The sequence below is a fragment of the Triplophysa rosa genome, linkage group LG4 (assembly GCF_024868665.1).
Source record: "Triplophysa rosa linkage group LG4, Trosa_1v2, whole genome shotgun sequence".
Lineage (NCBI taxonomy): Eukaryota > Metazoa > Chordata > Actinopteri > Cypriniformes > Nemacheilidae > Triplophysa > Triplophysa rosa.
This window is the reverse complement of record NC_079893.1, coordinates 23358547-23370264: the sequence shown is the minus strand read 5'-3', so window position 1 is coordinate 23370264 and position 11718 is coordinate 23358547.

The following is an 11718-nucleotide window of genomic DNA, read 5'->3' as shown; positions in this document are numbered from 1 at the left end:
TGAATTTAGGCACTTCAGTCTTTGACTGAAAAAATATTTTTTTGTGAATAATTTTGGCAATATTAAATAAAATATTACCAAAATTTGCATTGTTGTTCACACTAGCCTACTTTAATCTAGATGAATTTGTTTAACCAGGAAGTTTGTTTTGAAATGCTTTAATTGTGGTCAAAAGTGGCACAGAATTACACTTGTAGTGTTCACGGGTCAAAATGACCTGCCTACCAGAGTCACTCGATATGCTTTATTATCAGCAAATATTGGAATTAATCTTTTTGTTAGCTTGTTTTCTTTCAGTTAATACTGGTTTTGTATTTCTTTTTCAATTGATTAATCGTAGCCTAGCTAAGGCACCTTAAAAATGACCGGCCATTGAAAGTAAGTGTGGAAGATCATAAAACTCTTTAGGACCTTTATTTTGAAATCATTTTATTTTCTGAATAAAGGTGTGAAGTAACAATTGTGCTGTTTCTGTGTCAAATCTGACCATTGTGACATGCAAGACAGAACACATTGGTTCTCATTCACTAAGCATGCGTACGCACAGATTTGTGCGTGAAACCTGCGTACGAACGCTTTCACCAAAAACTTTCGTACAAAAATTTATTATTCCGCTCCCTCCCTCTCTCTCTCTCTCTCTCCCTCTCTCTCTCCCTCTCTCTCTCCCTCCCTCTCTCTCTCTCTCTCTCTCTCTCTCACTTTCTCTCTCTCCAAGACAAAATGACAAAATGCATGTTTCATCTTTGGATAATAATTATGTATTTTAAATAATATATATATATATACTGTATATATATATTTACCCGTAGATGTATATTTAATTTTACAATTATTTCATCATATACAGTGAAAGAATAAGAAAAGCTGCGTTAGACATACTATAGCTCGAGCTGCGAGGTTTCTCTGAATAACAACGCTTTTACAGCCGGCTAACGAGAACTCTGCAAACTGTGTGTCTGTATAAAAGGTGTTTTATTGTAAATGAACTGACTTTGAGGGCTGTGCACTTGGAATTACTTGCGAGAGCGCGTCTGTAGACAGCGTCACATGGGGTTGCCTGGAGTAAATTTGACTTAAGTGACTTGGTGTGTTTTATGCAAATGACTAAACTTGTGCACGCAGCGCTGATTTAGAATACTCCAAATTTACTAACATTAGGACGAGGTTCATGTGCGTACGCACGTGTTGTGAATTAGGCGGAAAGTGTTCGTGGGAGGTTCAAATGTGTGTATAAATACGAAAAATCTACGCAATTATTAGTGAATGAGACCCATTAACGCTATCATATAGAGAACATCTCACGGAACATTTCATAGACAATAACAATACTGTCATTCCAGTAAGATATATTTTTTTACTTAGGAGAAAAAGTTTGAAAAATCAATGACCACCTGGCTGTGTCTGAATGACCAAATCTGGCCATTGTGGCAAACAAAAAAAGAACACACTGACACTGTCATACAAAGAAAATTTCATGGAGCAACAAAAACTGTAAACGTCTTTATGCACACTGTGGGCCCCAAAATATGTTCCATGAAATATATAGTATGTCTATATGACAGTATTAATGTGTTTTGAGCTAATGTTTTTAAGTCTAATGGTCAAATTTGAAAGGGAACAGCACAAATATTACTTTAGACTTTAAATAAAAGCATATCCAAATAAAGGTCCTGCTTTTATAATCTCTCAATTTGACTTTCAAAGGCCATTTTTGACCAGGAACACCTTGTTTGATTTTGAACAAAACAAAAGCATTTCAGCCTAAGCTTCCAAATTAAACATTTAAGTACAGTAGTATGATACACAGTGGATTTTTTTCATATTTTATTTAATATTTGCAAAATTATACACAAATAATGCTTTTTCATGCATAACTAAGGTGCGTAAGCTCAGATCAATGAGGCCAACGATTAATCAGTTCAAAAAAGAAACAAAACCAGTATTAACTGAAAGAAAACAAATTGACAAAAAGATTTAATCCAATATTTTGTGATAATATAACATATCGAGTGATTTATAAAATCTCTTTGGTAGGCAGGTCATTTTGACCCGGGAACAGCACAGTGTGATTCTGTGCCATTTTGTACACAATTAAAGCATTTTAAAACAAACTTCCTGGTTAAACAAATTAGTCTAGATTGAAGTAGGCTAGTGTGAACATCAGTGCAAATTGTTTTCATATTTTATGTAATATTGCCAAAATTATTCACAAAAAAAGCTTTTTTCAGTCAAAAACTAAGGTGCCTAAACACAGATTAACTGGCCCTATACGATTAATCCGTTTGAAAAAGAAACACAAAACCAGTCCTAAATAAAAGAATACAAGTTGACAAAGGTATTTAATCCAATTTTGGTGATAAAATTGCATAACGTGTGATTTATAAACTCTCTTTGGTCAATCAATATCATCAATCTAAAAGGTGTGCATTATAGTTTACACACACATGAACACTGTACTGTTGGTTTTGTGGCTATAAGTCATTCCCTTTTAAAGCAACAACGAGCCGTTTTTAGACCTTAAAATAATCTCTCTAAAATTATTTTAGTGGTAGGACAACTCTTAACTGGACGAATTTTACTGCCGCTGCTACCTAAGCAGCCCTCTATCGGCTGAAATCACACTTGTAACTTTGGTACGCGGGTAGGTTCACAAGCCCCGCCCATCACATGATTTAAGGCATACATCACGTTTTACTCATAGCCTGGGTGAAGTTAGCCACACATCTAACAATAAGACGAAACGATCTAGTTCAACGCAAGTCTCGAAACCATCACCATGGCAGAACCAGCAAAAAAAAACAGAGGAAAAGAGAGAGAGTGATCGGACACGAGCCCGAACACGAATCAATATCTGACGGATTTACGCTCGGTGAGGGGAGCTGCAAGAGGCAAAACGGATGGAGACCTAATTCCTGCTACTGGATTTGAAAGTTTTATATGTAAAAAAATTTCTTACTGTCCTGTACTTTTGAGCGTATTAGTTATTAGGCTGTGCTCAGGTTGTTTATTGGCGCACTAAGGTTACGGGTTCACAATTTATAACCGTAAGGTAGACTAGAGATAATGTAATGTTGCCGGGTCTCAATAGCTATAGCATGATTGTGCCTCGTCGTGAATTTAGCATTATGCTTGTAAACAATGACTACCAAACCACAATAAATGTTTTATGGTCAAAAGTAGCTGATTCCTTAGTTCATGCACGTAGACTAGTGTTATCGGTATCTATAGTTACTATGCTAGGCACTATTCCCATAACGAGTTGAATGTAAGTTATTGATTGCACCTATTACACAAAGTACAACGCCTGGTCGCGAGTGTGTTTCCGAAAATATAACTACTGAAAATGATTTGCATTGGTTACTAAACACATTCACGTCCATGCGTTGTGTTTTGGGTGACTGCAAAATGTGTTATGTAGCTAATGTTAGCAAATTAGCTGCTATGGAGCTAGCATGCTATGCGCTAACAACCAGCTGCTACTGTATCTCAGAATCTAGTTTGAGCTATTAGTATAGCCCAGTAGTATACCCCGCGGGAGCCAAAAGAGTGCTTTAGTACATGCACTATGAAGTGACATGCTTAGTCAACAAATTCACGTGTATTGCGCTGCCCACATGGAAGCTTATACAGCAACAGTATTTATGACATTGATAACAGACAATTGCGCTTATCAACCACATGGGGGAACAATACACCAAAAAGGCTCGTTGTTGCTTTAATGCTATTGAAGTTGGAAACATGTATTTTAATGTGTAACTTTAGAGACGGTCCATAAATTCACGAATATCGAACGTCCAAAGTCAAACCAACTTTATGCCAGTCCGCGTTTTTCGTGCACAATAGAACAATCTGTCTGCTGCAAATATAACACCTTTTTATAACATCTTATTTTATAATTTTTAGTAACAACTAGGGGTGATCCGATTGGTCTCGTTCTCATGTCTCGTCTCGTGGGATAAGTGTCTCGTCACACCCCTAGTAACAACCTATTTCGTCTACAGTTCTGAGTTTTAATAAATGTGTTTGAAATAAAACTGACCTAGTTTGGATCCTATGCAACATCATAAAATATTTCAGGAGCAGGTTTTTTGGATGTTTATATAAAATATGACAATTAATTGCTTTACAGAAAGTTATACTTAATGTTATATCTAATATTCAATTACAATATCAAGGGGAATAATTAAGAATAATAATTAAATAAATAATTAAAACAAACCATTATGATTTTTTTGCCATTGTACAGCCCTAAAGACAAACAAATGTATATTTCTTCTATATTTCTATTGAAAAAGGGTCCTGACATTTAAAAGGTTTGGCACAAAAAAATCAATGTTAAAATACAGAAAACTGAGGGAACAGTTTTAGAATCTGTGAGTACATTTTTTTAAACTGAGGGAACGAATTACAAAACTGTGGCCACGGATTTGCGGGTCTTTTTTTTCTCTCCGACGGGTGATCAAGCGGGCTCCGTAGTTTACTAGTTGAGCTAAAACAAACTGCTCTCAGAAGCATCATAAAAACTTTAACAAAAGTAGCAGTATCGTAGGTTAAATCGCTTTAAAGTGGGGGATATGAATCTTACCACAATAAAAACTGTTGGTTCAATTAAAGTCGACACATTCCGTGCCCTTAAAACTCCCCCCATTAAGTAAAATTAAGTGTTATATAAGTTTAAAGAAACAGAATCCGGCTGAAGACGTATCTGAGAGTCATCTCTATTCAAACCGAGATGAAAGGGCAGCATTGTGCAGCACCTGAATGAAACAATCAGATAATTGATTCGCTTTATCGCTCAGTGTGTAGACAAAGACCTCATGAAAAAACGTCAGTCTGTTAATATCCTAAAACTATTTTATTTGTTGAAAAATAAATCATAATTCAGTATAATCACTAAATTGCTGGTAAGTCCCTCAATCAATAGTTCTTTTGATGGTCTGGTTTCAACATTAGACATGTGATGACAACTAAAGCCAAAATCCTAATCCTTGGTGACAACATATAAATACTTTCAGGAAGCTATTTTACAAACGCACAGGCTTTAGCCATCTTTTATTTGTTGTTCTCTGGGCAGAAGCACTTAAAAACAGTGAGTGTGCAGTAATGGATGGACTAGTTCCTGCGAGTTATGTAAGATAAATGTGTGCGACGGAGAGACGCGGGAACACTGCAGGCCTGAGGGCAGTATCTAATTGAATTGCATTTACTTCACTTGTCCAGGCCATATGCCTGAAATACACAAATATGCACACACGCACTCAGACATAAACTCAGAACCGTTTTAACCAAATGGTGTAGTTACATCAGGATGAAAGAAAGTAAGGGAGAAGGGAACGGAGGATGAGTAGAGAGAGATAGTGAGAGAAATAAACCGAGGCTTCGTAGGAATAGAGCAGCTTTATAAGGGCATTGACAGAGAAATGCCAGAAAGTCCTGCAATGGCCCTCTGGGAAATAGCATTGCTTCAGCTAAAGAGACTGAGTCACATGACAGACATTTACACTCAGAGTCATTCAAACTGCACATCTTATTGCCATCAAGCTTTCTTTAAAATGTCCTCAAGAATACAAAACATCCTCCAGACAACAGGCCATATTCATACCTGATGGAAAGAAAAATGTAGGCCTATTACAATTTTAGTCATCACTTATTTGCTGTCACTGGAACAAATAAATAATTTCTAAAATAGTAAGCTATCAAATAATATAATAACATAAAAGCTGCATTCTTAAAATTTTAATAAAGAAATCTGCAAAATTCTGTTTAAAATAATCATGTTCCCTAAAATCTCCCACATTTTAAATATACAGTATATCATGACTCACCAGTGCTCCATAAACTTCATATCAATTGCAAACTGAACATTCCAGAAGGATATGAGGGCTAGTTTAACATTTGTTTAGCAAGTCCTGAACCTCAGCCTGTAGGTGTAGTCTTTCAGGAATCTTAAAATTGGTTTTGCGTTTGTTTCACTTGTTTTAGTTGCCTTTGGGCATCTCAAACATGGAGTTATTCTGAAGAGTTAATGCATCTAAAATAAATCCCTGCATTACTGCTCATCTAACGTGAAGTTAACCTGACAAATACGCAAATACCACTACGCAGAAACCGCTCTGAATGATTCAGGCGGGCGAATGATTCAGAATGAATCATGATTCACGAACCGATTCTGCCCGTTTTTGGCAGGAATCGAATCTAAAGTGATTCAGTAGAGAAATGGACGTCACTGACAGAAAATGACTTTGAAGACTAGAAAAATATTGCCAGGTAAATTATTTTTTCAAATTTTTAGTAAGGCTACAGCTTTATGGTGTAAAAAACCTTTGCTACCATTGACTTTTATTATTGTTATAAAACAACAGTCTTAGTTAAATAATGAATTTTTTAATTCAACAACATTTAGGGGGAAACAATGTGTTAAAAAGAAATCATAACAAATAGAGGATAAAAGAAGGGGAAATGTAAACAAACACTGTTGGTAGAAACCATGACTATGAAAGCTGAAAGCTGTCAAATTACTTCTGGGGTCAGAGCTTTAACTTAACATGCTTTGTGTTAGATGACCTGGGGTCGTCACACCTAACGAGCCAAAATCAAATAAAACAATACCCACATTTCAGAGAAATTTCACTAAGATCTTTTGATGGCTATTATAAGGATGTGTAAGGATGTGCCAGAGTATTTTTTAATAAATCAACCTGCACACAATCATAAGCACCTCTTGTTCTCTTTTGTGTTGGAGACAGTCACAACAATGACTTGACATACCTCTAAAATAACCGAACCTGGCTTTGTTAAGCCTCAGGAGTTCTGGACAATGGTCTCTTACTAGACGACAGTGTGTGGTCAGAATCAGAATTTTATTTTTACTCTTGACAAGACGTTACAGTTTTTCTCGATTGCTAACACACAATTCATGAAACAACTCACCATTTTCTGACAACCATAAACACATTCTCAGAACAATACACCAACTTGTACAAACCCCACACACAAACAGCCTCAGTTTGCAAAGGTTTAACCATGTTCTCATTCAGAAAACACAAACACACAATATAATTAACTGAAGTGTCAAGTTGTAAACTCAAATAGCACACATTTGTCCATCAGTAAACATTCAGTTGCAAAACTGATGACACACCAACCAGAATCTCAGGATAATATCAATAGGAGCACAGGTAAGTGTGCATCCTAGAATCATCTACTGCGCTTTATACTACTTACAGTAAACATTATAGACAGTATAATCACAGTACACTTTATATGAGAGAAATTTCACTATTCTGTATCCAGTAAACTGTAGCATGTGTACACCCTCAAATTTGTGATTATCAAGTTTACAAATGTGCATTTGTAGCCTTTTTTACCTGTTCCGTATTTCTGCAGAAAATAGTACACTTTTACGAAATTGGGCCAAAGGTGCAGAGGATGCCATATTTTTTACATCGCCTCCTATTGACAAATCGCCTCACTGTTTTGTTTCCTTTATCTTCTCTGTAAGTCGCTTTGGATAAAAGCATCTGCTAAATGCCTGAATGTAAATGTTATTTGTGCAGATGTGTAATGAATTGTGTTGCATGACCAGTTTACTGTAAATTGTTCTTTGGTTTTTGAACTTTTCTTGTCTTATAAGATCATCTTCATCTACTTTCCAATAGTGTAATGTTTTATTTTTATTTTTTCCTAAAGCTCATTCTTGTACTTTGCTCTATGTGCACTCTTTTATGTTGTATATTCTAATAAACACTAATCTGTCAAATTATTCTTAAGTCCCACAAAGAGATTTTAATAAAAGTGTTTTGAATTTATCTCACCAGTGTTTAAGACTATGTTGCAGTGTGGGTGTTTTTGAGGGCTTGTGTGTCATATCTGGGGGGAAAGTTTGGTTTTTCAGCAAGTTTGAATGGTTTAGAGAAGAGAGCTTCATTTTGACCTGAAAATAGGATGTTTGGGGAATTGGGTGAGATGTTATGGATTTGTGTTCACTGTTTTGAGAATACGAGGCATAATTTCAAGAAATGTGTTTAAGCAATCGAGAAAAACTGTAACAGAATTTATTTTGTGTGTCTGTTAGAAAAGTGTGAGCAAATTTGCCTTTGTGTGCAATGTGCACGTGTGTGTTTTGTTTTTACTTTTTTATATAGTTGTAGGCCTACATATTAAATGTATTGTAGCACAAAGTATTTGCTATTCCAAAAAGGCACAGTTTAACTAAAAATTGAAATAGAGATTCTGGGATGTATACACAGACACACACAGAGAGAGAGGGTGAGAGAGAGAGACAGACGGAGAGAAGGCCCCTGTAATTACTTCCACTGAGCAGCAGGACTCAATTGAAGACGACACTGGACCTTTATTACAAAATCAAGTGCTGTTTTTGCAAATTATGCTGGATTGGTTGAGCACAATGAATCAGACCCATTGAGACTTAAATCATTCACAAAGTGCAAAGGGCTTGTCTTCTGCAAACTTTGCCCTGAACAATGGCCATTTTTATTTCCCTCTTTATGCACAGGGTGGGGAGAGAGTTATCTGATGCTGAACAAGCTGTTCATCATGTCTGAGTGACTGGAGATGTGAAGGCTGGTGAGGAATTCCTGATTCAGATTCAAGTTTACAAAATATGTTTGCACAAAGAATAACGCAGAAACTCTTTATGCTCTTTAAGAACTCAAGTTTAATAGTTTAAAATAAAAATATGAAATGCTATTACTTTGTTTGGCTATAGTGACTTAATCTGATTATATGAGTTTATTTTGGGCTATATTTAAATATATATATACATTACTTGCATGTCAATGATGTCAAATGATGCATATTGCATGCCTGGTCTAGAAACTCAACAGATCCACTGAGCTGTAGTGAGGTTTGACTGGTGACTTCCTACCTGTGAGCAAACAGACAGTAATTCAAAAGGCAGCCATGGGTTGAAGAAACTTTCTCAGCCTCGACAAGTAATTGGTCACCCCTGAACTCTGGCTCACATGGGCCAGTGTGTGTGTGTGTGTGTGTGTATGTGTGTATGTGTGTGTGCGTGCGCGTGTGTGTATGTGTGTGTGTGTGGGGGGGGGAAGGGTAAACCCTACGGTATGTCCCCACAAAGATGGCAATATCCAAAATCCTTGTCCTTGTGGGGACATTTTTTTGTCCCCATGACGAAACAAGCTTATAAATCATACAGAATTAACTTTTTTGAAAATGTAAAAGAGCAGACAGTTGTGTGTGATTGTTAGGTTTAGGGGGTGGGTTAGGGGTAGGGAATATGATATACAGTTTGTACAGTATAAAACCCATTGCATCTATGGAATGTCCCCATAAAACATGGAAACCCAACATGTGTGTGTGTGTGTGTGTGTGTGTGTGTGTGTGTGTGTGTGTGTGTGTGTGTGTGTGCGTGGGGGCGCGTGGCGTGGCGTGCGTGTGTGTGTGTGTGCGTGTGCTGTGTGCGTGTGCGCGTGCGTGTGTGTGTGTGCGTGTGCGTGTGTGGTGTTGTGTGTGTGTGTGTGTGCGTGTGTGCGTGCGTGTGTGCGTGCGTGCGTGCGTGCGTGCGTGCGTGCGTGCGTGCGTGCGTGTGTGTATGTGTGTGCGTGTGTGTGTGCGAAGACAGAGCAGAAGAAATGTTCATAGCTTATTCACAGCCTGTCATACTGTAAAATTCAATTTAAAATGCATAAAAAGCAACTATATTTAATTTAATCCATTAAGAATACTGTATCATTAATATCTTAGGATCCCCAAAACTTAAAGTTTAAATTTCCACTGTTTGTATTTCACAATTTTATAACATAATGTTGCTATCAATAAACTTAGAGCAAACTTTTAACTAATTACTGAAATCCAGTCAATAGTTAGTTTGATGTGTTGATTTTTCTCATGCAGTGTTTGTAAACAATGTATTTATGACAAAAACAAGATAATATCATAATAATAAAGAAAGAAAACAATTATGTGAAGTGAACTAAATTAGAGCAGAAAATAATGTAAGACAGACATATTGAATGATGTTTGCCTTGGTATTTTTGTTTAATTGGTGTGTATGCGTGCTTATGATGTGATCATGAAAGAGCTGGAAATTGATTAAATTTTACACCTCAATGGCATGGACTTATTGTAAATAAAGAGGTAGGTGTGTCTCTGCTTTAGGTGATGTCAGGGAAAAAATAGAGAAATGACCCATGGACAAGCATTATATTTCAATCAAAGGAAACTAAAAACTGATATCATAAGCACTCTTTGTGATCTATAACAGGGAAAAGTAAAATAATAACTGTGATCTTAAATTAATTACTATTGTGTTTTAAAATAGTTTTATAACAGATGAGTAGATTTTTCACAAAATAGTTAGTTTTACTGCTTTTCTCACTTTGTTCTGAAGAAAATGCTCATCTTTTATTATAAAAGAAACAGTAAATAGTCCTATCAGTCATATCTGAGAAATGTTTTTTTTCTCATACGCAGTAAATGGAAAGCTACTTCATTCATTTTCATATAGGAAAATACGATTACCATCACACAAAACTGAAGTTTATCTGATTTCCGAGCGCTACAGTGGTTTCATGCACTGCTAAATGAGTTCAGCAGAGTTGAGTGACATGAATCGTACTATTGTCTGTCAGACTTTAGCATAAGCAAGTTAGTGCTGATCTGTCTGAGCTGCTTAGAGCACGCTACACTCTGACTGTCGCTTTATGCTGTACAAATCAATTTGTCTCCACTGATGGAAAATAATTGCAAAGCAAACAAATTATCTCTGCCACATTGAGCACACCTCACCATGAGAGAGAGAGAGCTCTTTGACACAGAAGCATATAGGCTATAATCCATAGAATCCATGCTTACATGTTATAACTGAATCTATCGTTTATGTATTGTAGCTCCAATTATAAAGAAACAGAACAGGGAGGCTTTGAATTGGACTTCACAGAATAAATTTAAATAAAGATGTTAAAGGGTTAATCTCCACAACAAAAATAAACATTATTCAATAACAATTCACATTATACGGTATATCACTTACATTATACTGTAACAGTAGTACATACTGTATTTGTGTTATAAATGCTATAGCATGTATTATTATCTACAGCTTACTATTATATTTATGCAATTCTTCAAAATCCAATTCTTCATGTTGATACTATGACTGCTGTTAGTAATGAGGGAAACACAGAAATCTTGCATGATGTGATATTTTGCTAATTTTGTAAGTGCATATCACACTTAGTAACTGTAGACTTTAAATAATTAACATAAAAAGTTATATTAAACAACTGTGTGCAGTGTTTACCTGCATTCTAATCCAATATCATATTTTGGGGGTTTAATTCACAAATAAGTAAACTCAATAAAACTGTATAATCATACAATTACAGTATATGCTATTAAATAAACAATTGTTCTTTATTTCACAATTTATTAATTCCGATATTTCTTGTCCAAAACAAAGGTTTCCTTTATTGCTGCTTCATGATGTTTTCATTTCGGACAATAAGCCTAATAAGACAAACAGTGCTGTAGGTCTCCAGGACCAGAACTGAACCACTTTCATAACAGCTGGCTTAATGACAACTTACCCAAGTGTTCAGGATCATTTGTTTCTCATGAGACATTTGTTGAAAAACTAAAAAGCTATTAATGTCCTTCCAGTAATCCCTAACGTGTCTGGTGTTTTTACATCCACAGTATGGGTCAAATTAATTCTCATTATAAGTTTTCCAA